At 46.8% G+C, this 25,674-nt stretch overlaps 1 protein-coding gene and 1 long non-coding RNA gene across 2 annotated transcripts in view; one reads left to right on the forward strand and one right to left on the reverse strand.

Annotated features, from left to right (window-relative positions):
• The window catches only part of Ank (progressive ankylosis), a 128,233-nt gene that overhangs the window by 35,325 nt on the left and 67,234 nt on the right, over positions 1 to 25,674 (forward strand). The window lies entirely within an intron of this gene.
• Gm29901 lies at positions 14,349 to 19,552 on the reverse strand. The gene is made up of 2 exons (XR_383881.4): positions 15,290 to 19,552; positions 14,349 to 14,646 (listed from the first exon to the last, which is right to left on the reverse strand). It is a non-coding gene; the product is annotated as a predicted gene, 29901 (long non-coding RNA).

Here is a 25,674-nt window from a genome sequence, read left to right on the forward strand (position 1 = left end):
GCTAGTAATTTCCAAGGGAAAGCAGGGCCATGTCTGTCTGGATTTGGCACACGTCAGATCATACCAGGTGGACCTCTATACTTGCACCTTACTTACAGAGTAAAGCATGCTGCCTTGTCTCCTGTGGTTGCTACCACAACCCACTTCATTAAGTCTTTTTCTTTTGTGGTCCTAGGCCTGGAACCCAGGCCTTCGTATACAGGACCAAGGTTCTGCCTCTGAGCCACATCCTCAGCCCTTCTGTAAACTACCACCTACTCCACAGTATTATTAATTAATAGCATAATTATAAGAATAAATGCAGTTAATTATTAATATTTTCAAAAGGCCCCTGGCCCACTGCACTGTATTGTGCGATGAGACAGAGCAGTGTAGACAAGACCAGGGTCACTTTGTGAGAAGTTTACCGTTAAGATGTAGCTCTTCAGAGACACACCCCAGGACGAAACCCTCTAGAAAGAGCAAAGTACTCGTGAGAACGTCGCATGGCCCAGACGCTATGCCCATGACTGGAGAATGTAGCTTATTCAAACAATGCACAGATCGCTGCACTATGTCCAGGTTAGAGGGAAAAGAACAAGCTTAGACCATTCCTCCCCCAGGGCCGCTGTACAAAGGGCATTCTTCTTAGAGGAGATCCATATTGGTCACAGCACAGAAGGTGCCTTTCCCAAGCATGAACCGTGAGGGCCATTTTAACTCACCGATGATTCTCTAAATTCGTTTTTAATTGCGCTCATTTACTATTTTGGCAAGGGGAGGGAGGGACAGAGCATGCCACAACGTGAATGTTGAAGTCAGAGGTCAGTTTGCAGGCTCTCTTCTTGCATTTGTGAATGTACCAGGGACTAAATTCAGGTTTTCAAGCTCAGGAGCGAGTGTTTTTCTCCACGGAGCTGTCTCGCCAGATTCACGCTGGCAGTGATAATGAGGAGGGCAGGGGACTCCTGAAGGATCCTAACTAAGCACAGAAGCTGAACGCTGCCAGCCCTCACAATAGCTCTAGGAAAAGTGTTTTCGTGTCTTCTCTTGGCCGTTCTCTGGAAGGGGTGGTGGGGGTGGGGAGGGCATGGGGGAGTGGGGGGTGGGTGGGTGGTAGAGGTAAAGTGACCCATCCAAGGTCGAGTCATTCTCAATTCACTCTTACCCTGTACTACACTGTAATAGCCAGAAATACCTTCACAAGGAGTATACTTTGTTCTTCTCAGAGCCCTGATTTCTAGAAATAACTCCATCAACTTATCAAAAACTGAGTGTGTTATGCAGTTAGAACTCAGCTTCTACCGAAAAATGTCAAAGTCCTACAAATACACTACAGGCTCTGAGATAGGACGGGAAAGGGTGTCAAAGCCCTACTTTATAAATAAACTAGCAAATGCTTGGGAAGTGGCGTTTGGGCAGCTTGCCTGCTCTCCGGTAGCGTGTGAGCAAGAGTGCGTTCCTAAAACCACTTCTGCTAGGCTGGTACCGCACAGCCTTCACGTGCCACGTCACACATGTCTCAAGGACCAGCCTTTGAAGAGGAACATCTCTGTGGAATTCAACTAAAAAAAAAAAAAAAAAAAAAAAAGCTGTTGCACACCTCACCTGAAAGCCTAGTGCCTACTAAGCTGAGGCAGGAGGATCAAGGGTTTGAGGCCAACTTGGACCTCATAGTGAGACCCTGTATGGAAATGGGGGAGGGGGAGGGAGAAGGGCCCCTGGGGAGGCTCCCTCGTGTTTCTGTGTTCTCTTGAGACCTGAGAAATATAAGCTGTCCTCATGTACACAGGATGCTAAGATAGAATTCATAAGGTTAGTGCTTTTGACAGTTTATCATCATAACTGATGAGTAACTTCAGCCAGGAGTACAGCCACCTCCCCACGAAAATGATGGTCTTCAGAGTGCAAGGTGACCGTTTCCTACATCGGAGGGCTGTCGTTATGTGATTTATGGTCTTCATTTGGCACCATCTGCGTCTGAGAGGGAAGCTGTGAGTCTGCACCTAGCTGTGCTCCGAGATGATTGCCAAGATGTCTCCAGTGTTACATGTAACTCTTCCCTCAACGCATAAACTCTTCTGCTAGCCTGGGCTCATGGGACAAGAGCTCTCCTAATGCCCGGCCCTATCAGAACTACAATATTGCCTGTGGCTGGCCTCAGGATCCTGCCAACTCCTGCTGTTTACACACACCAATCAGGCCAGAATAACCCAAGGTGGGCACAACAGGGGATGACAGGAATAGGACGGAAGGAAAGTGTGCCCACCACCCCCTAAAGGAGGCCAAACCAAACTTCTCTAGGCTGTGGGGGCAGGAAGTGGCTGAGAAGAAATTCCCTGACGGCTTGGGCTGTGTAAACATTGCGGGTTGAGAGTGTGTGTGTGTATGTGTGTGTACGTGCCTTAGAGATAAAGAGCGACTTCACTAACTTATAAAAATAACTGAGTGTAACAGAAGTAGACGAATAGCAACAGATCCAGGCAAGGAAGGGAGACGCTGTCAGGAGTTCGGTGATGGAGGCCTCCTGACCCAGAATACCTCTACTCTGGCCACTTTTGCCAGCTCCGTCCAGAGAAGCCAAGCTGGCACTGGTTAGGCAGAGGTGATTCGCCACTTTGCCTATAGCTTGTAGCCTGCTTAGCACTCTGAAGCCACTTGGTTTTAGGACAGCCTGGGCTATATAACAAAACTCAATCATAAGAACGCAGGTACCCGCCTGTCTCACTCTCAGTATTGGGGACATGCCTCCATTTCTGGTCTCATTGTGTTGGACCCTGGAGATCAAATCCTTATATGGGTATGGCTTTATCAACTGAGCTAGCTCTCCAGCCCTAATTAGTATTTTTAATTAAAAAAATTGCTTTGTTTTATGTGTTTGAGCATTTTACCTGCATGTATATATGTGTACCACAGGTCATATGATGGCAGTCATATGATGAAGGCATTAACCCCCTGGGACCATAGTTACAAAGGTAGTTACAAACAAAGCAAAAGTTTTCTTTGTTTTGTGAGCTACTATGTGGGTGCTGGGTCCAAGACCAGGTCCTCTGAAAGAGCAACAAGCACTCTTAACCGCTCTCCACCCTCCGTTAGTATTTAAATACTCGCTGGCCATTTATAAAGAGCCAGAAACAGTCTTTAAAAATGCTTCAGTTCCACTGCGATCGTCCCACCTGAATTTTAGTGTCTATATTTCACGTGAGTGTGATCAAAGTGATGAGGCCCGATCCTGCTGAAAGGCACCAGTGTGACCGAGGATGGAATTGGCAGTGTGATGTCCAACTCGGGAGACCTTGAGCAGGTGTGGGAGCGCGGAGGAGAAAGGTGATGGGGGAGCTGTGTCAGCTCTGAAGAGCACTTGTTGTTCTTCCAGAGGACTTGAGTTCAGTTCCCAGCACCCATGTCAGGCAGTTCACAACCGGCTGTGACTCCAGCTCTAGTGGATCCAAACGGTCTATTCTGTCTGCGGGAACCTTAACTCACATTTGCGTACTCACATGCAAATACATACACCTACCCACCATTAAAAATAATACTAAAAGTAAATCTAAAAAAGAAAAAGGGATGAAAATGACATGGAAGCAGAAGCTGGCAGAGAGCCCACTGTTGGGTTCCCGACTGGAGAAAGTTTAAAGTTTGCTGTGGCCATGCTTTCTTTTACAGTCAGGTTACCTTCTTTGGGACGTGTCATTGGGTGATGTGGTCATTGTACAGACATCAGCTTGTACCTGGGCACACCTAGGTAGTACAGCTTCCTATATAGCTAGGAATTGTGTCACCCAGCCTTCTACATACGCAGGCCTTTTTCCCTAGGAAAATGTGTTATGAGGCTCGTGACCATATGGAAAACATTTAGAATATCTGGCACAAGGTTAAAGGTGTTCCTGTTACTAAAATATACTTAAGTCATGTTCTTCCCATATAAAGGAAGGAATGAGGAACGACAGGGACTCTGTAGATCTATGTGTATCCTGGCGGAGCACACAATGCTTACCTCTTACCATTTGTCTTTCTCATTTGTGCCACAGCTCTTGTCCATGAAGTGACAGGGCCCCACACATACATCCAGGGTTTTTAATCCCCCTGAACAGTTCTGCTATGTTCTGGGCCTCTGAGCCTTTCATCAGCCAGCTAGCAGGCTAGAGAAAAGTAAACTTACTTGCCTTCTGTTTTCTATATAGACTAAATCCAGACATAGGGGAGAACTGACACTACAGGCTGTTGGTGCTGCCCAGAACAGCACCTTAGTTAGTTTGTCATGGGCTGAGTGGTTTGCCCAGAAAGCATGAACCTCATGTGCATGGAAAAACACTTACCAGTGTGGACCTTATCATTTGGGTTTCTCTCATTTGCTTATCAGGCTAACCAAGTGCACTCTCAGTCAGTCTGCACAATTGGCCTCAGTGTCTCACCCTCTGCTGTTAATAATTAAGGTCTCTTACATGGACCTACAGTTAGTATTCTGGTCACATATGTTAATTAACCTGATGGCACTGGCATTTGAAGTGCAAATATTTTTTGAAAAAAAAAAAGATAAAAATATGTCAGTCCCCTGAGGATGACTGACCTTTGAATCAGGCGTTTCTTTAGGATGAGTCAGCTCAGTGCAGATAGGATCTGTCCCACAGATTCAGGGGGCTAAGAACTGTTTGGAAAGCACTGAGATTTACCATAGAGGTCGGATGGATGGGGCCCCTCTGTGTACAAAGGGCAGTGAGCGGAGTGGCTGGAATTGCTGAGTCAGTAGACTTGGTGTGCCAGCATCTGCGTGAGCTCTTAGAGCAAGCCACAGGACTCTTAAGGGTAGCCTAGATGTTTGCAGCCTCACCTGCCACAATCAACCCGACAGCTTGGCCTTCTCTATAATGGCAGCCAAACAAGGAAAGCACCTTGATCTTTGCTCTGTGGTCATCTGTTTCCCGTTTGGGCTTTATGGAAGCATCTGAAACAGGCAAGCTGTCTATGTGCCTGTGACTGACAGCTGTTAATGACATGCCTGCCCACTCCAGGTTCATCTTTGAGATGAGACAGAGTCTCTACTTGTAGCTTCCAGTTGGCCTCCAGCTCATTATGTAGGCTTACACCGCTCTTCCTCTCTCACCTTTGAGTGCTGCGGTACAGGCGTGCCCCACCATGCCGGGCTTTGCCCATGTGTTCTTTGTCACCTGTGTTTTTCAGCGTAGCCTTCCCTGAGTTGTGGAGGTGAGGGTACTCAGCTTTCATGGTTAGAAACTAGAGGCTTGGGACGCTAATCTAATCTTTGTCGGGCTAAGCTGAGGAGCCAGGGGAAGAAAACAGAAGCATCCAGGGCCAGTTCTTGTCTGGAGCAGCAATTCAGAACAGACCTTGGACTTGAGACTGCCTTCTTAGGAGCCAAGGAGCCTTTTATAACATATCAAGGATTACCCGATCTCAACGCTGCACGGCTCTTTTTGTATTTATTAACTCACGGGGTTTGGAAATGACCGTCCCTTTCCATGTTATAGTATACCGGTAGTTCCTCATTGCACACACTGGAAGGAAGGATCTTGTCTGGGTTCTCTGGCATAAAGGGCAGTTGCAGTTTGGAACTACTGTGGACGTGCACTATCAGACCTATTTGATTCAAATGTAGCTTAATCTCAAGATTAAAAGTGAAATTACTTCTCATATCTCTATTACTGCCTGGGGGCTGGGGGGGTGGGGGGAGACAATTTGGTATCTAATGCCCTTTAGGCTTCTAGTTCGGTTTTGACTTTGATTTCCAAGCTGAACTGAGTTGTGTGTCTATAACAGACGTCATTTCTAGGCTAGATGCACTTGATAACCCCACTCTTCCTTCTCCTCCTTTGCTTCTAATAAGGAATCTAGAAAGGAAGCAGACTTGGAGTTCGGATAAAGTGCTTTTCATACAAGCATGAGGATCAGGGTTCAAATCCCCAGAACCCTGTTAAAAAGCCATCTGCTATGGCAAAGAGAGGCCTGTGGATCAGGCCAGTTAACCTGGCTTTCACAGCACTGACCAAGAGACCATGTCTCTGACTAGGTTGGAGGTAAAGTTTGAGACCCATAGTTGTCCTTTAACCTATGCACGCAGCACACTGAACATGTGTGTGCACGTGTGAACATACATACCACACAGCATATACATACCTGCATTTTAAAAGTCTGGGGAAATTGCACTTTTATCACTCTTTAGTGTTTTCCTATTTCTATTTCACCTGAACACCCTTGGTGGAAGGTGGTTCTGCAGACAGATGGTTTCAGCCTAGGTATTTTCAGAGCCTTTTTTTTTGTCCAGTGCCCCAGCTCCACTGTCTGAGCACCCGGCTGACTCTAGGTCAGCGTGAGATATTCCTGCATACCACCCACTTGTTCAGCGGGTTCCTGTCCGCCCGCTGTTTATCCGGGCAGCACCACAGAGGAAGAGCATGCTTAAATGCTTAAATGTGGAAACGACTCCTGGCATGTCAGAGGCCACAAGCTCAAGTCATTTGCTAGAGAATAGCTACTTATTTTCTATCATTCTCCCAGTTGCAGGATCATTTGTAGGATGGGCACCTACCCAAACCCCATGCTGCATTCTTCTTCTGCCATGAAACATTTGCATAGCTATTCGTTCATTTTTTTTTTAAAACAGGGTCACTCCCATCCTGGTGTCCTAGGGATAAATGCATTAGCGCTTAAATGCCTTTAAAGCACTTAGGCCCAATAAAGTAAATGAACCAAATATATTTCCCCATGCTATAGTATCAATAGTGTAGATTCTGCTGTTGGACTGTCCAGGCAGGGGTGCCGGTCTAAAGTTCGTATTTTGCTCTTTGCCGACAACTACAGTCAATCCCAGGTGTGCAAATCTGGCTTAGGCTTTACTCAATGCCGTAAAGTTATACGATGTAGTGATTAGTATGACTAAGCCCAGATAACCTCAAATTAATTAGAGCATTAGGCCCTCGTAATGGCAGGGGCAGAGGGCACGCGTAAAGGGCAAAAGTAGCTCCCATGCCTTTCATACACCCAGAGACCTGTGGCTGGCTGCGAACTTCCTGAATCGGCGCAGCCTTCGCTGTTGCGGTCAGGACCCGTGCTCTGTGCATACCGAATTGGCGTGAGAAGTAAAGGCAGCCACCTTTTTAGACACAGGAAAGGGGTTTTATAATAGCTCAATCCATGTCTGAGCAGATGGGCCCCGGGGAGGGTCATCATGTGTCTCTGCTGTGTGCTATTTCTGAAGTGTGAAGTACTCTGCTCAGATGGCAGGGAAAACCGCCTCCCCCGCGGAAGCGTCTTACGTCCGGGAGTCCAACGGAAAGGCCAGAGGAGACACACGTGGAAGCTAAAATTTTCTAGTTGACATAATTTTAATATTACATTGTTTTTAGCTTAAGGTATCTAAAATACTACTTTCCAACATGAATTCAAAATGAAGTCACTGTTGGGAAATGAAGTCACTGTTGTGTGTCTTCTGTTTTTTTTAACTCTACCCTTGAGCCACAGCGTGTCTTTATATTTGTAGCTTATAGAAGCTCATACGAGTGCCTTTGCAGGTGCTCAGCAGGTGTGTGTGGCTGCTGGTGGCTGCACTGGGTCGTACGGCCTGGAAAAAGTCATGATAAAGTTAATTCATTCATTGACACTTCAGATTGGAGGAAGAAAGGGATCACATGGCATGTCCATTCATATGTAAAATAAATCAATAAAAATCACTTCTTGAATAGGGAAATGTTGGCAGAACTTTGTAGAAAGAAAAAAATGAAAATATTTGATATTTATTTGCCCAGGTTGAATGCTGTTACCCTGCAGAGTTGACTATTCTTGTAGAGGGGACAGGGGGAAGCAAGAAAGAGCTGGTTTAAAGTTAGCCATTTCTTCAAAGAAATTAAAACTCTCCATCAGAAAGCCTTAATGTGAAGGAGTCCTCGTTCCGCTCATTGACTGGGCCTGGTGTTGCCAGAAGTGAACATTCTACTCCTCTTCCTGGCCCTTTAAAGCATGAGGTCCTGTTCAACTGGAGACGTTCCTGTCCTTTCAGACTCCCCCCTGGGAATACTGAAGTTGCCCCGTGATCATTGCAGAAGGTTAATGTTATTGGTTTATGTTTTTTTTATTATTTAAGCATGTGTGTATGTGTGTGTGTAAGCATGTGTGTATACATGTGCATGTGTGAGTGAATATCATATATGTGCATGTGAGCTCATGTATTCACAAAAGCCAGCTGAGAGTGTTGGATCCTGGACCTAGAGTGATAAGTGTGTGCGGACCACAGGACACAGGGGCCAGAAACCTAATGAGTGCTCTGGAAGAGCAGGAAGTGTTCCTAACCCCGAGGCCATCTCTCCAGCCGCAGAGGGTAACATGCTCATTTAGTAAGGCCAGTGATCACCTGTCACACTGGTGCCATTCTGAAGCTCCTCAGTACTCACCTGCAGGTGCAATACCACACTCACTTATCAATAATCGGTGTTCATCACATATCAATAATCGGCGTTCATTCACAGCCTCTAGACACGGACTGGGCTTGCTTCTCGGAAGCTTCTCGGGAGTCCAGGCTACGTTTTGCTCTTCCATTTTCAGAGGAAAGGAGTAATGACTGTAAGTTCTAAGTGAGGCGGTGGCAAACTGTCTTTCTGGCTATACAAGAATGTTAACCCTCCTTTGACAGCCTCTGACTTCAGATGCTCTTGCTGTGGGTTGTTTGACGTTTTGGTAGATGACTGACCTCAAGGGACTCCTAGCAGAACTCGCCTCAGAATGAACTTGAAGTGAATCTATCAGCTATACAATGTTGGCCTCTCATGCAGGCTTGGCACAGCCTTGAAATGTAATACATTTATTGAATGGCAGTAACTGGTAGGTTTTTCTATAATGGTTGTCAATCCCATCCCTGAGCAGGTTTTCTTAAGGCTCCTCAAAGCTGTGTTCCCAGCATTAGCCTCCTGGAACTATCCTGACCTGGCCTGACCTTAGAGTCCTCCTCCCAATCAGCTTAGTGAAACTCCTCCCAGAATGCCCCTGGATAGAGCTTAACTTTACATGTTAGTGGATACCCAGAGATCTTTGATCCTTTAACAGAATGGCCCATAAGTGACATACAGAGCTCATGTATACTCTCATTGTACTATATAATGGTAAACCCTTATTCCATCCCACTCCAGAAACCAAACAATACTACTTTAGGCTCATGTGAACCCTGTGGTTAGAATTGAAGCTCATAGGTAGAAAATGTATCTTTTATCGATATCATTATACAACATGTTATTATACTTAAATCCAACCTGAAGAACGGTCTGAGAAATACTATACACTACTTATAGAATGCCAGTTTTGTTGGGTAGAGTAGCACATATCTTTAAATCCCTGCAAGAGGCAGGCAGACCTCTGTGAACCAGCTTAGTCTACATAGTGAGTTGCAGGCCAGCCAGGTTTACACAGTGAGACCCTATCTCAAATAAAATTAAAAAAAAAACACTAATTAATCCAGTTAATTTTTGATTAATCTTGTAGAATTCTTATGTTTTGACTTAATTTGGTCAGATGGAAATGTTACACTTCTTCAGAAGCTCACATCACGGTGCGTGGCTTGTATGCAGTGGGTCACCCGCTGGTGTTCTGTGCTGAGTTGCAGTGGTTGGTTAGAGGTGAGGTTTAATGCACGGCTACTCACTTTCTAAAGTCACTGCCCCTGTCTGTGGAAAGCGGCTCCCTGGTAGGCATACCCTTCCCATAGCAAAGGTGACACAAGACTGCCCTGGAACCCCACAGAGTCATTTTCAATGTGGAAAAGCTCTCCTTGGATCGTTGCTGGGCCTCACTGGGACAGCTCACTTCTTCAGAAGGGTTTTCCTGTCCTGGTGATAGCAGTGTGGTCCCAAGCAGGCATGGATGCATGGTAAGTGTACCAGGCGATTTCCTGCCCAGTTGTCTTTGCTTACTGTGCAGTTGCCTTACAGGTCACACAGACGGGGCTGGAGTACAGCATACTGTGTGATTTCAGTGTTTCCACTTTGTGAAGGTGATTATAGGAACTCCCCAGAGTCTCCTCCCAAGACGGCCACAGCTTCTGGATCTTGAGAGAGACTCCTGGTGACCTGCCTCCTTCTCCAGAATCTCTGCTGGAACTGAGGCTTGAGTGTCTCCTGGGGGAAGATGCTGTCTGTGTGTTTAGACCTCAATACATGTCTGTGTACTTGTTTTTAGAATGGAGCATCTCACGGTGTAAAGAAATTAGCTTTCTCCAGAAGCAAAACAAATTTAAATTCCTGGTTCAGGCATTCTCTACCACGTGTGAAACTGGACCACCACTTTGCATGGAGGGGTTTTATTTTCCTGTAGAAGAGTCAAGACCTGATATAATTCCATTAGAAAGGTGGCAATCTGGAAACCGGGTCCTGAAAGCCAGTGTGCATAGATGCATTTGTATGAATGAAATGCCCCCTCCCCCTCTCTGCTTCTGCTGGAAAAATAAAGAGATGGAGCAGTTCTAGGGGCACAGATAGGGAGAGGTGAAGAGACCTTCTGTCTCTACCAAAGATTGATAACAACTTAAATATAAAACTAGTAAACACCAGACTTCCATGTAGCATAAAGCAGGGATGAGAACTGAAGGCTGCATCCATGTGCTGAATGAACTGCAGGTATGAGGGGGGATGCTGAGAGGACCAGAGTTCAATCCCCAGAACCCACATTTTAAAAATCCAGGTTGTGGGGTAGGGCGGTGCAGGGGTATGTCTCAGCAGCCACCTGCTGTCAAGCTTGCTGACCTGAGTTTGATCCCGGGGACTAACATGGTAGGAGAAGAAATTCCAACTCCCACAGGTTCTCTGGTGATCTTTGTGTGTGTGCTGTGCCCTGCCCCCTCCGTGTACACAAAACAAATTAGTATGGTTGATAATAAAAAAAGCCAGCTGTGATGATGCAAACTTGTGAGCCTAGCCCTAGGAGGTAGACAGGAAAATGCCAGGTGCGCCCTCACCAGTCAGCCACACTGGCCTACTTGGCAAATTCCACGCTAGCAAGAGACCCTGTAGTCAAAGAAGGTAGAGAACACTGAGGATCTAAGGCTGTCCTTTGCCCTACACCTACACACACACACACACACACACACACACACACACACACACAGAGGCACACACACAAAACCACATGCACTCGAATGTATGTGCACACACGTGCTTTGCATCGGTCTTTACATATTTAAGCCCCACCACCACCACCCCATTACTATAAACTGTTTCTTGGCACTGAACATTTGAGATCACCTCTGTCTGGTTGAAGCCTGCCTCAGCTGAATGCTGACGTTGTAGGTCATGCAGTAATGCCTGTGACAACTGTGCCCCCATGAGATGACTCCCTAGATATGATTCCCTTGGAGGACGAAGCACTGTTCTGATCCCTCACTCGTGTAAACCCAAACTGATGAAGTGAAGCAGGTGTCACAGTCTCCAAAGCAAAGTCTGCCTTCCTGGCTGCTTCCTCGGGGGCGAAATGCAGTTGGAAGATAGGAAAACTGGCGAGTGCAGCATCTGTAATGAGACCTGGGGAGAGAGCAACAGTACCACAGACACGTTCTTGTGGTAGTGTAGAAACACCTCTGCTGTCTTCAACGCTCCTCTGTTTGTTCTCTCTCTCTCTCTCTCTCTCTCTCTCTCTCTCTCTCTCTCTCTCTCCCAGCTCGCTGACGCCACCCTTCCACTGTGCCTTTCCATGTCTGCACACATGGGAGCCTGCCACCTTGACAGTGCTTAGTTATACGTTAAGGGGCACTGTGCACGATCAGACAGCCTCTGACGCATCATTAGCACAAGACTGCCACAGACAGCCCCATGAGACCAAACAGAATCAGTGAGCTTTGATTCACCCTCTGCCCTGTGATGGCCATGTCTAGACTCCCACAATCCAGGCTTTCCATCTGTCCATTTGGGAAGAGAGGGAGAGGGAGAGGGAGAGGGAGAGGGAGAGGGAGAGGGAGAGGGAGAGGGAGAGGGAGAGGGAGAGGGGGGAAGAGCTTGTGTTTACAGTCATTGACATTTTATCTGCTGAAATATTTGAATTTAGAAAACCTTCTGCCACAGATCCATAATGGAGGTTTTATTTTACTTTTGAATTTAGAACCCATACCCAATGGGATCTCACAATAACAATTGTATTAATGATCCACTGAATCAAAAGGAGCCCCTCTGCCAATCTTTTGTCACATCCCAAAAGAAAGCTTTTCTTTCCATGTTGGACCGCCTGTTAGCATCCAGTTAGGGGAAGCTCAGGGGACATGAAGTGTGACTGTCCTGCTCTTGGGTGGCTGAGACTCTGAGTTTTTCTTAGGACCAAACCAGCCTGTCACCAGCTCCACTGCAGGAACAGCCAGGTGGACTTGAACATTCAGAAAGACTGGAGCCTTGGAAAATTAGCGAGGCTCTGATAAAAAAACATTTGAGAGCTGCAGCCTCAAGTCCTTTCTTCCTGTTTCCATGGCCTCCCTCACCTGAGTTAGACGTTGTCTACTACCCTCTGGTGGGAAGTCAGGGCTGGAGTGAAAACTTCTGTGGGGTTTGGTAACCAAGGGATTCCGGGACTGGTCCAAGGGATAATTATCTGAGGCCAGTATGGTGCCTGCCTTGTGGCTCCTGTCTCTGACATTGTCTTTTCTGATTTGTTTTTCATTATCTGTGTGGGCGTGTGGGGGTGGTATGTGCATATGAAGGAAGATGTATGTGAAGGAGGCCAGAGGTGCAGGAGCTCCCTGGAGCTGGAGTTACAGGTATTTGTGAGATGCCCACTGTGAGGGCTGGGGACCGGGGACTATAAAAACAGAAGTCATTCTTAACCACTGAGCCATCACTGGCCCCTGGAATCTCCCTTCTGTTCACATAGATATTGCGTCCCACTCGACTGGCAAGAAAGTCGCAACCACCGGAATCTTCTGCAGCAAAAGCTTTATTGCTTGCTTCTCAGGAAGACCCCGAACCGGGAAAATGGCGCTGCTTATATAGCCTGCAGCGTGACGTTTCAGCACCTGATATGGTGTGACAGCTCCTGATTCGTTGCTTGCCCATCACCCCACTATTACACCCCGAGAATGGGCAGTGACTAGGAGTGAGTTCACTCTCGCGCCTGCGTACAAGGCTTGTTTACTAGTTAGGCACAGCAGAGGCCAGCGCCATCTTATAATGGCGATTGCTTGCGGCATGCATGGCTCTCCTCGCGGCACGGCTCTCCACACATAGAGAAGCGCTGGCTATTCCTGATTATCTCTGTGACCCCTCAGAATGTGCGTTTGGGCCCAGAATGATCGTTCAGTTGTCACCTGAACTTAGTATCCCCCACAGGAAACGCAGGTGACATTTTATACAACTACTCTGCATACCATTTCTGCTGGAATTCTCTTTTGTATCACTCTAAATTATACCTATGCACTGAAAAGTGGGCTGTGCTAATAAGGACCTATGTAATCCCATACAAATAGGACCAGGATGACTATGCTGAATAAAAACCAGATCAGTACAATGCTGATTCTGTTCCTGTAGGCAGCCCTTGGTCTTGGTGGTTTCGTAGTTATGTCGCTTTGTCGCAGCAAGTCTCTTTCTTGGTAGACTGCCAGTTACTTGAGAATAGAGTTGTACTTTCTTCATGTGGAAATAAAGAAGAGTTCAGGGGGAAAAAATGGCTATGGTACTTAAGGGTGACCCCATTCAGGACTATTGTGGAGTTGCCCGGGTAATTCCAGGGGGATGTTTAACTTGTCCGAAGGCAAAAGAGAAGGAAGGACTCAGATCAAGGAGCAGAGTGATGGGTAGATGGCCTGGACTTGCTGGGAGAAAGGTTCTGTAAGCAGGAGCTGCTTGCTAAGCCAGCCTGGGTGCCCTGAAGGTGACCATTGCCGGAAGGGTAAGCGGTGAGGAACTTGATCCAATGATGTCACAAGTACTCCTATGTTGGCTTCAGGGTTCCATCAGGATTCTTGTTACAACTAGAGTAGCCAGGCTGAAGGTGGCACTCTGGAACATGTAGGCAAGAGGGCCTCGAATTTGGTCAATGAGTCTTTGTCTCCTGAAGACCACCGTGTGGTCAGCATTTAAAATAACCATTTGGGCAGGTTCTGCAGACACCTGTGTGTAGCATTTCGAGAGCAGGAAGCACTACTGGACTCTATGGTTGTAGGCAAGGAACCCAGGGGATGTGAAATACAATGAGGGCAGTGGGCGAGGCTGGAGAACACAGTCCATCTATGGCCATTCGGAGGGACAAGAGCCTAGGGCACACAGTATTGGAGACACACAGTTCCTTAACCCAAGCAAAGAATGGGGCATGACAGAAAATGGCTCCACTCGGAACGATTCGCCTCAATTTTGACACTCGAGTTGCTTATATCTAGGGAAAGAAAACTAAGAAAGTTTGAATTCTCATTTTACTTCAAGGAAACATTAAACAAAAATTTGTTTTCCCTTACTGATTTTCAAGCTTTGTGAGGCTATTTGCATATATTTTATAGGCAAATATGTTCAACCAAACAATATTTTCATGATCACATCACTAAAACTATCTACCAGAATAAAGAAGGGAAGAAGGAACGGGCAGGGACCATGAGTAGTGTTATGGAATAGTCAGCCTTGACATTCAGCCTTGATGCGGGTGACATTCAACCTCTAGTGGGCCACAATGCTGTCATTCTTTTCCTTGTTGTCTTTAGACCTTGAAGGATTAAGAACACAGGAAAAAAATGAGTTAGGATGGATCCTATTTACCATGGCTCTAAAGAAGGCGAAGGTCTGTCCCAAGCCCTGGGGCCTATCCCGGTGGCTGCTCTGGTGTTTAGATTGGGAAAGGATTTAAACCACCCAGGCATTTGTCTTTCAGAAAACAGGAACTTAAGAGAAAGCAGCAAAGTTCCTCCTTGACTGGACCCTGGGAATGTGAGAAAGGGGGTTACTGGTAGGTTCCTTTTGAAATAATAATAATAATAAAAATGTATCAGAGTGCTAGTGAACTAACAATTCACTGGGCTGGAAGTCGAGCTTCTTTTTGTTACTTTGTCACTCAAGGCTAATTGTTCACTTGTCTTTGGGGACTGTGCAGAACACAATTAGAACATTGTTAAGCTGTTGTTCCAGTGGTGAACACCCACAGGACAATTCAAAAGGGCCTACAGTGTACTGAGATTTCTGTGAGCTGAAGCCAGCAATCCTTCCTCCCACAGCAATTGCCCAGAGCCTTCAGAGACTATGATGTGGGCTTCCTTCACCTTCCTCTGACTTGTGTGTGCACATGTGTCCAGAGTGCCTGAGTCACACCACTAGGGTTGGGACCTTTTAAAGCCAAGTGTCTGTTCTGTTACCAGCCATAGTAAAGTATCAGAATGTAATTCTTGAAGCTTGGGGCATGGGAGCGAGCTCATTTGGAAGGCTGCGTAGGCTCCATCGGAGAGGTCGTGGCCTGTCCTTACACAAACATGATTTATCGTTCGCTCTTTATAGTCCATTTGTTCCCCGCCTACTTTCTTCACCTCCAGGTGCCCTGATGAAATCATAATTCTCTGTGAAGTGGCCTTCTGTCACCATGGAAATGATAGTATTGAATCTACAGTTTTATGAATGCGGCGTTCTTCCCAGTGGGGCAGGTGAAGAACAGGCAGAACACAGCATGGGGACAATCTGAAAGGTTTTAGTTCATCCTGAGTTTGTTCGTTTTTTATTTTCTCTCCTGTAGAAAATTAAATTTAAATCTGGAGACTAATGCTCATCCCGAAGTAACACGTTAGAAGCTCCTGAGAGGAAAGTAACGATGAAACGTGAAGGGTTTTTGTCTGTCTTGTTTTTAGAGTTGGAGGGGGAAAAACAAAATCCCAGATTCCAGAAATAATGTGTTAAGTGGCAGAGTTTGGTGCTCACGGTTAGCGCCGTCAGCCCCGTCACCTCGAGCTCTGCACTTGACTGCATGTGAGTTAGTTCTACCTTAGTGTTCCCGTGCCTGTCTGTGCTCGTCACTGATGCTCAGCCTTTAATAAGTTAAGGATGGCGTGCTTTCATCATAGAAACCCCTTCCCCGTGAAATTCACATCTGGCTGCTCTTTCCCTTAGAGACTTAGAAGCTGTTGTGGCACAGAAGTTGGAGTAGCAGGCTCTGAGTTAGAGGGCAAGCACGAGCCACACCCGTGGCTCAGCTTCAGCCCGCATCCCAAGCCCACTTCCTGAAAAGGCTCCTTTGTGAGCTACATCTTGGTTTCAGATCTTAATTTTGTTTTGGCTTTGGGAGACCAGTGCCCACTCTGTAGTTACACGGAGCCTCAACTGAGTCAGAGGAAGGACCCCTCCTGTTGACTCATCTCCCCACTTCCTGTCGGTCCCCACTTCCTTTGGAGACCTGCCATTCAAGTGGTCCCTAGCCATCGCTCCAAAGGATGGGAACCAGACACTCGAAGACCATACTTACTCTTCTGTTTGGTGCCCCACAGAAAGACATCGTTTTACCCCACAATAGGTTGTATTATGGAGAAAGAGAAATGTGGAAGAGAAACATCAGAGTCTTTTCATCATGCTGTGCACTTGTCTCATCAAAGCTTTAAACACTTTCTCTAAGTGCACCCCTTGACTGGCATATGAACTTTCTTTTACACAGGATCTCACTACAGCATGCAGATGTTGACTTATGTGTGTATGCATGGTGTGTGTGTGTGTGTGTGTCTGTGTGGTGTGTGTGTGTGTATGTGTTTGTGTGTGTGGTATGTGTGTGTGGGGGGGTGTGGGGGTGTGTGTGAGTGGATAGGTGAGTGTTTACATGCCAACCTCGTGTCATTCCTCAAGTATAAGCCATTAAAAAAAAAAAAAAAAAAGATGTGTTCTCTCACTGGTCTGCAGCTTGTCAGATCTGCTGGCTGGCCAGCAAGCACTGATGATCTGCTTCTCTTCTAGCGCTGGGATTATGATACCATAGCTGGCATTGTGTGTGTGTGTGTGTGTGTGTGTGTGTGTGTGTGTGTGTGTTTCTGAGGATGGAAACTCAGGCTCCTCATGCTTGCAAGACCAGCATTTCCCCGTCAAGTTCTCTTCTCAGGCCCGATGTGAGGACTTTTCGTTGGAGGGACATAATGCCCGCCTATAAGAATATGTAACTCAGAGGATTCCATGCATATAACAACAGCCATTAAAGGGGAAAAAAAAAGGCCATGAATTTAGGTGGGGGGGGGGCGGGGGTGATAAGAGAGGTCGATGGGAATAAAGAGAAGAGGGGAAATGATATATTTTAAAGAATAACACTATGATTGTCATTTAATGTGGGACTATATTTTTTAAATTGGTGATCCTTGGCATTGTTCAGAATGTGAGGAGTTCATTTTGTATCTAAAATAGTATGGGCTTCCCAAAGAGAAGCCACCATTGACGGTATTGTGTCCTCTCTTGCTGCTTTATCAGGAGTCTGGTGTAGGGATTTCAGTGTCTTCTCCAGCATCTCCTCTGCTCGCCTGCAAGTGCTCACAGGAGGATGGTTAAGTGGATGCTTCTCAAGGGCACATCCCATCTAATGGGGAAGCCACTGTGGCCCAGTTCCAAATCAACACAGCTCACCATTCAGTATTCCTCACCGTCATCCCTGCCCTCTTAAGAGGAGATGATGAGCCACTGGCCTGCCCCAGTCACAGCCAGGGCTCCCCAGACCTCCTCAGGAAAGGGCACACAAATGATAAGAAAATAGCGGACACTCATCAGGGTGTGCCATACTGGGATTACCCACTCAACTTCCCAATACCCTCACATGGTAATTACTATAATTGGAACAAGCTTTCCATGTAAAAATTCAGTGTTTCAACCTTGAAAAACAATAGGTTTCTATACATTTTTTTCCTACCTAAAGATATTATATGATGTGATAGTTCAAGGTGTCAGGGGCTTGGAGATGAAGCTGTGAGGAAGAGGAGCTACATAGGGGATAATTCAAGTTAACTGATCATGTTGTTTCTCCAATAGCTAATGGATAAGGCAATCAACTGTATTGCGACGGCACATGCTCAGCCAGAGCAGATCTTATTTAGAGAAGTTAGCTGGGGTTTTGCAAGCTTCTTTCCAGTCTGGAACTTAGATGAGGTTCTAACCACAGTTATCTGTCCTCTACTGGTGATTACGTCATTGTTACTAAGCGGACAGGGTAAAGTGAAGCACACCCTCTCACCTTGGGTATGTCCAGCCTTGCTTCATACTTGCTCCGCAGTCACCGACTTTAAACATCCATTCAGTCTGCCTTCAAGTGTTCATCTAGAGTCATGGGCTACTCCGAGTGCCAGGAGGGCAAGCACTAGCCCACCCATCTTCATGCCTGAAGTCACAGGCATCTGTGGTGGAGGGACAGCCAGAAGCCTGGGGAGGTGACTTGAAAGCCCCTGTGAAGTGGGGTCCTCCACAGACCTGTCTTTGTGACTCCAGCTGTGTGCTGTGGACTAATCTGGGGAGTCTCTACCTCTGTGTCTTTGGGTCTAGGAAATTTGAGACATAGTAGGATCTGCTTCCTACTGTTATTGTATGAAGTTATTGTAGATTCAAGTGACAAAGGGACATATTACTACGTGTTCATCAGAGCTCTGCTGCTGCTGCTGGTGGTCATGGTGATGGTGGTGGTGGTGGCTTTTGAGAGAGCAGTTTTAGGCAGTTTGGAGGAGGAGTCACAGAGGGGCCTCAGGAAAGCTCACTGAGCTGGAGAGAGGACAGATCTGATCTCATGGTACAATGATTTAAACTTTGATTTATCCAAGATGATGAGAGTATAGAAAAGATGGGACAGTCAGTCACAAGGGGAAGTGAAAACAAAGAGGACACTGGGATAAGACTAGAAAGCGTCAAGTGTGGGGTCTGCAGTCCCTGTCCTGGGTAGCAACTGTGCAGGCAGGGCTTCAAGTTCTCACTGCCTGACACAGGACTAGCCCTCAGGCTCTGACACTAAGACAACCAAAAACCATATAAGGGCTGCATGGGATCCACTGCATTAAGTAGGTGACAACCAGGAATTGCAGTTCACAGAATCTGCAGTGATTGACAGTCCCTGCCTGGTATCCCTCTGCATATTGGGAACAGAGCCACTGAATTTGTTGATCCAACAATACTCCTGGAAGAATGGCAGAAAATCGTACTTCCATTTAGCTAATATTTACTGAACATCTGTTGTGCACCATGTAATTCAGTAGGCCATGAGGGGTAGGTATCCCATGACGTCAAACATACCACAGAAGAATGGGAATGAGATGAGGACACCAGATCTAGCCTGGGGATGAGGGTAGGTGAGACGCAGGTATGTAGTTGTGAGGAGAAGGCAGTGGGAGGAAGAGTAAACAGGTCTGTGTGGGAAGGACAAGTCTGAAAGGAGATGCCACGTCTGGAGTCTAGAGCTGGAGAAGGAGAGGTGGGCAAGGAGGAGTAGAGGGCTTTGGAAGCCAAGCAGAGAAGGCTAAGCTGTGGTCTAGAGGTGAAGGGGAGTTGTGCTAGGAGACTCACATAGAGTTCTGAATCTTCAAAGGGTTCTTCCAAGGTGAAACAGGAGTCTCTTAGACAGGGTTTCTATTCCTGCACAAACATCATGACCAAGAAGCAAGTTGGGGAGGAAAGGCTTTATTCAGCTTATACTTCCATGTTGTTGTTCATCACCAAGGAAGTCAGGACTGGAACTCAAGCAGGTCAGGAAGCAGGAGCTGATGCAGAGGCCATGGAGGGATGTTCTTTACTGTCTTGCTTCCCCTGGATTGCTCAGCTTGCTCTCTTATAGAACCCAGGACTACCAGGCCAGGGATGGCACCACCCACAAGAGGCCCTCCCACCCTTGATTGCTAATTGAGAAAATGCCTTACAGCTGGATTTCATGGAGGCACTTTCCCAACTGAAACTCCTTTCTCTGTGATAACTCCAGTCTGTGCAAGTTGACACACACAACCAGACAGTACAAGGAGGTAGAAGGATCAGGAGGAGGCTGAGGGATGAATCAAGTGAGCAGTGGGACATTGGAAAACAATGGCACTGCTGGGTGCTGGGCCTGGAGATGCGAAGGGGCGGTAAGCACGGTGGGGATCCAGCATGGAGTGACTTAGGAATGGAGGGGTGCAGGAGAGAGAAACAGCAATGGTAATACCCAAGATGTGAGGAAGATGGTCACAAAGCAAAGGAAGAAGGGAAAGCCTTGGGGGTGGGGGGACGGGGGTCAGGGAGTACATGATGAGTCTGTTCCAAATGCACTGAGGTGAGGACTCCGGCCAGGCCCTGTCCCCAGGGCAACATCTCTGTGGTAGTCGGTGACCCTGCATGTCTGGGGCCAGAGAGAGTTGCCAGGATGAGCATTTCCCAGGTGTGGGCTTTGTTGACATAAAGGCAAGAATGGAAATGGCCGTAGTGGGATACACTCTTGAGGAAATGGCCACCAAGCTGTCCAACAGTCGTTACCAGAGGAAACGGTCCTGGTGTATCTGTGCTGTGGCCCAGGTCACAATCCTTGTCTGCACATCGCTACACACACACCCATAGCACACACACTCAGTGGCAGGACCCATCCTGTTTATAACACTAAAGCCACTGGTTGTGATGGTCCAGGTCATCTTCATGACAGATTCATGTCTTGGGGTGGGGGTGGGGTACAGGAAACAGATGAGAAGGTGGTGCGTTGGAAGCCTGGCTTTTGGGTGCCGGTGTAGACACCCAGTTTCCTTATTCCTGTCTGATCTGCTGCCGCCAGCTTTGCTTCAGCAGAAGTCACTGAGGGCAGCAGGAGTGTTCCAGGAATGCTTATGTGACATGAGTCTCAAAAAGACAGGGTTCTCCAGGCAAAAGCTTGTGGGGAAACTCTAATGCATTGTTTATTTGGACATTCACAACATACGAAAGTCTCTGAGGTAGTCATTTGATAGCCTAAAACAGTTAACCTAATGCTCATTTTGTGTGAATGGTGTGCATGCATGTGCATCTGCATGAATTTGTGTGTTGCGGGGTACACTGTTTTGTGTGGGAAAGAAGTTGAAGTTGGGTATCTTCCTTGTTGCTTTCTCCCTTATCTCTTGAGGTAAGGTCTCCCGCTGAAAGGCAAAGCTCTCTGATTCAGCTAGTCATTAGCCAGCTTGCTCTGAGGAAGACCCTGCCTCTTTGCAAGTTTGAGAGCTATACACAGTTCTCCATGCCTACCCAGAATTCCATAGGTGCTGAAGATCAAGCTCTGGCCCTCACACGATTTACCCACTGAGCGTCTCCTCAGGCCCTGGAGGCTTCCTCTAGAGGGTACCTGTCCATATCTGGAGGAAGCGATGTCTCCTGGAACACACTTTCAGAGATATTAGTTTGTCAATGTCCAAATCTAGGATATTCAGTTTTGTAGTCTCATCTGAGGCAGGAGGATTGCAAGTTCAAGGCCAGTGTGGGAAACTTAGTGAAAGAGAGGCTCAATCTAAATAAAAATAAATAAATAAAAGCTGAAGTGTAGTAGTGTGGTACAGTGTCAACTAGTGTGGAGGAGTCCCTGGGCCCATGCTCCAACAATGCATAAGTAAATAAACAATAAGAATAAGTGGACACTCGTGGTCACCAGGCTAGGTATTGGCAGGGTTTGCAAACACTGGTGTTTGTTTTCAGGAAGAGCGTAGACATTTTCAGGGTTGATGCTTCATAGCATATGAGAAAGTCCTTTGTAAAGATAATAGAGAGGTAAAGCAACCAGAACTGGTTGTCCCTTGTGATTCCAACAACTCTTCTATGCTGCACGTACCCAAAAGGCACACATACAGGCTTCCTTGCTAAAAAAACAGCAACACATCAAAAACATTATTTTTTTTTTTCTGTTGAGATCTACATGTAGAGGGAATATGTGTCCACAGTGATGTTAATTGTAAAAGGCTCCATGGAACAGGACACTAATGAGCTGTCAGGCTGCAAAGGGAATAGTGACCCAATGCCACAGGCTGGACTCACCTCAGGATAATTAAAAGTTCTGTTGGCCATTACTGATACAGTTTCTTGTTTGAAGAAGGTCTGGGATTCTGTAAAGAACCTACCATTCCTCCTTTAGGTTCTGTTTCCTATTAATCAGTACATATGATTTGGATATTATAGATAGAGTTTAATTACCAGTGTTGTTATAAGGCCTCCCTGTAGAGGTTGGCATAAAAGCCATGGGGTTTTTTGTTTTGCTTTCAAATGCTTCCTATTGGAAAGGTAAGTGTATAGTAGCATCAGGATTGAATTCTTCTGCCAGCATTGATGATCCCCCCACCCTTGTTGCTATGTTTTCATATTTAGTGGTAATAACGTCAAGCCAACAACCAAGTTTCAGAGCCATTAGCATGCCCCAGGGGAAATGGGGATGTTTCCGTGCACAAATCCAAAGAATTCAGGCAGAAAGAGCAACTGTTGGCTGAGAGAACTGGCAAGTGAGGTCAGGTTGGGTTCGGGCATTTTCACTCCTCTCAGAGAAGTAGCATGGAGTGACACTGTATTCATGTGTACCAAGTTCTAGTTCCTGTACCTGGGAAGATAGACCCAGCAAAAGAGGGGCAGGCGTGGGCCCTCTCGAGCCAGAAGGAGATCCATATGTTGGTTAAATTGAACTGAAGCGAACGCAGTTCACGTTCTTCAAAGCCCTGGGAAGACATGATGCTAAATAAACCTTCTCATAATTCCAAGAAGATGGAACTTCTTCCTCCTGAGCCTCGCTCTACAAACCTGAAGGCTGTCTATTAAAAAGAAGAAGAGGAGGAGGAGGAAGAAGAAGAGGAGGAGGAGGCGGCAAGCCTGTTATATGAAGACATGTGGCAAGCGCTTTCATTTCCTTATTATGCCTGTCACCTAAATGGGAGAGATAATTAACTAATTTTATGAGAGATCTACTTATGAGGGGTGGGGGTGGGGCTGGCTTTTAGCCACAGCATGTTTCCAAATGAGAGCAGATAATACATCTGGGGGCATTTATCTTACAGTTGTGTTCTAATAGCAAGTGGAAGGAAGATGCTATGGTAGGAGAGCTCTTTAAGTAATTGGGATTGGAAGAAGAGAGAACAGGCGAGAGAGCATTTAATGGATCATCCCTGAATCTCCTTTCTGGGATGCCCTGGCTGTTCCTAGTCCATCTTCATGATCAAGACTACTCAGTAACCCTACCTCCCTATCTCTGTGCCTCCACCGTTGCTACATGATATACCATAGCCAGCGCTGCGCACCCAGGAAACAGCAGCACACAGTTCTAGCTTGAAAAATTCAGACCATCCTGGATGTGCACTGTGGCGAGAATAAGTGTCCTGTGCAAACAAGCTCTGCTGCCCTAGGATGGGCAGGCGCCTGCCACACACTCAACTGTGCTCTCCTGCCCACCACCCTGCTTTCCCTGAGTTTGCACACCAGTTAGCTGTTGCTTGACAGGAGAGAGCACTGCGCCCTGATGCAGTTACTCTGTCCACGTCCCTCAGAGTGGGCTCTCGCCAGTGTAAACAGATCCCAGAGATATTAATTCTGTTTACCCCGACACAAGTCTGCCATCAGATAAGCATTCGCTTAGCAAGCGTGTTTGCTGTGCAAGCTGGAACAGCTCATTGGTTAGCATGACTTCTTCCATTTAGAGAAAAAAAAAAAACATTTTTCCCCCGGTGGGTGGTGGAGGTTCCCTTCATTGCTCAACACTCAGCAGCACAGAAGTGCAAAGATGGCAGATATACAAGGAGAGGACTCATTGTTGTTGGTTGCACATAGGCTGCACCTCCCAGGTCCTAACTTGCTGCTGCCAAAGGTCACACAGCTGGCAGGCCACTAGGCCGTTCTTGCGAAGTGCCCCCATTTAGGACCAGATTTCCCTAGAGTGGAGAACTGGAGGCAATGGTGAGCAACAGCAGAACTCTCATCCCATTCCCTATTCAGCTGCTGGTTCTGGCTGCCTGCCCTGCCTGGGTCTAGCCTCTCTGAGTTAGAAGAATTCCTTTGAGGTACTTGGCACAGTCACCAAGACCAGCAGGCTTCAGGGATCGGGTCATTAGTAGCCCAGAAGTCGGGTCCTGGGAACCATTACTGTACATAATATGTGGGACCCATGCTAGCATGCTGAGTAGCACGGGTGTACGTCATGTTGAGTCTAGATTCTGATGGTGTCTTCTAGGCTCTTGTCTTTAGTGTGATTCGAGGGTCAAGACAGTAGAGAGGCAGACCCAGCCAGTACATCCTTCCCTCGTTAGACAGGGGTAAGAAGCCCCTTTCCTTCACTGGAGGCTTTCCTGTATGTAAGCATCACTCCGTTTCATCTTATATAATTTCAGGGATGGGAGGTCAACACGGGTACCACTTTCAGCCTATGTTCTCTGTACCCTGTTTTTGGTTAAACTGGACCCCAGAGCTCTTTTCTCCTCGCTCCCTTCCTGCCTCCTTCACTTGCTCTCCTGATTCCTCTCCATGACCCTCCCGTGTTTAAGATCCTTCCCTGAGTACAGAGCATGCTCCCAATATCCCAGTGTCCTTTTCGAGTTTCATGCCATTTCTGCCTCTTGGAAGGCAGGGAGCACCTTTTAGACCTCCCGTCCCGAGCTCCATGTCCCTTGCCTTAGACAGAAACTGGCACAGGGTCTAACCGTATTCTTCTTAAGTATCTGCAGCTAGGTCCCTTCCTACTGCACTAGGGTGTTGACGTTGCCTGATGTAGAGGGAACCAGGCAGGAGGCCCCAGCAAAAGTTATGGAGACTTTGTAGGAGTCCCATAGGAAGGAAACAGGTTTGCGCTGATTTGGTTTAGGTTTTGTTTCAAGACAGGATCTTGCCCTCCAGCTGAGGCTGGTCTCAAATTCACTGTGTACTCCTGGCTAGCCTTGAAATTGTGATAGTCCTCTGGTCTCAACCTCTGGAATGCTAGGAGTAGAGGTGTGAGCCACCAGTGTCCTCGCAAACATTGTGTGCATTTCCTTCTACCAGGTCAACTGAGGATGGTTACTATTGACTGAGAGATGCTTCACTGCTGTTACTGCTGGCTGCTAGCAGCATTGATTCAAAACCAGTTTGTACTTTTATCTTTTTAAGATTTTATTTATTTTATGTATGCGAGTTACATTGTCGCTGTCATCAGACACACCAGAAGAGGGTATTGGTCCCATTACAGATGGTGTGAGCCACCATGTAGTTGCTGGGGATTGAACTCGGGACCTCTGAAAGAGCAGTCATTGCTTTTAGCAATTTCTCCAGCCCCAGTTTTTATTCTTATTAAGCAAGGAAACCATGTTTTAAAGAAGAGCATCAAATAAGCAAACATTTACTACCTCTGGGGCTCCAGTTAAGTGGCAGGGTCTCTCTCTCTCTCTCTCTCTCTTTTTATTTTTAATGATTTTTATTAGATATTTTCTTTATTTACATTTCAAATGTTATCCCCTTTCCTAGTCTCCCCTCTGAAAATCCCCTATCACCTCCTCCCTCGCCCTGTTCACCAACCCACCCACTCCCACTTCCTGGCCCTGGCATTCCCATATTTAGCATAGAACCTTCACAGGACCAAGGGCCTCTCCTCCCATTAATGACTGACTAGGCCATCCTCTGCTATATATGCAGCTAGAGCCATAAGTCCCATCATGTGTTTTCTTTGATTGGTGGTTTAGTCCCAGGGAGCTCTGGAGATACTGGTTAGTTCATATTGTTGTTCCTCCTATGGGGCTTCAGACCCCTTCAGCTTCTTTCTCTAGCTCCTTCATTGGGGACCCAATGCTCAGTCCAATGGATGGCTGTGAGCATCCACTTCTGTATTTGT

This window comes from Mus musculus, chromosome 15 (assembly GCF_000001635.26).
Source record: "Mus musculus strain C57BL/6J chromosome 15, GRCm38.p6 C57BL/6J".
NCBI classification, from domain to species: domain Eukaryota; kingdom Metazoa; phylum Chordata; class Mammalia; order Rodentia; family Muridae; genus Mus; species Mus musculus.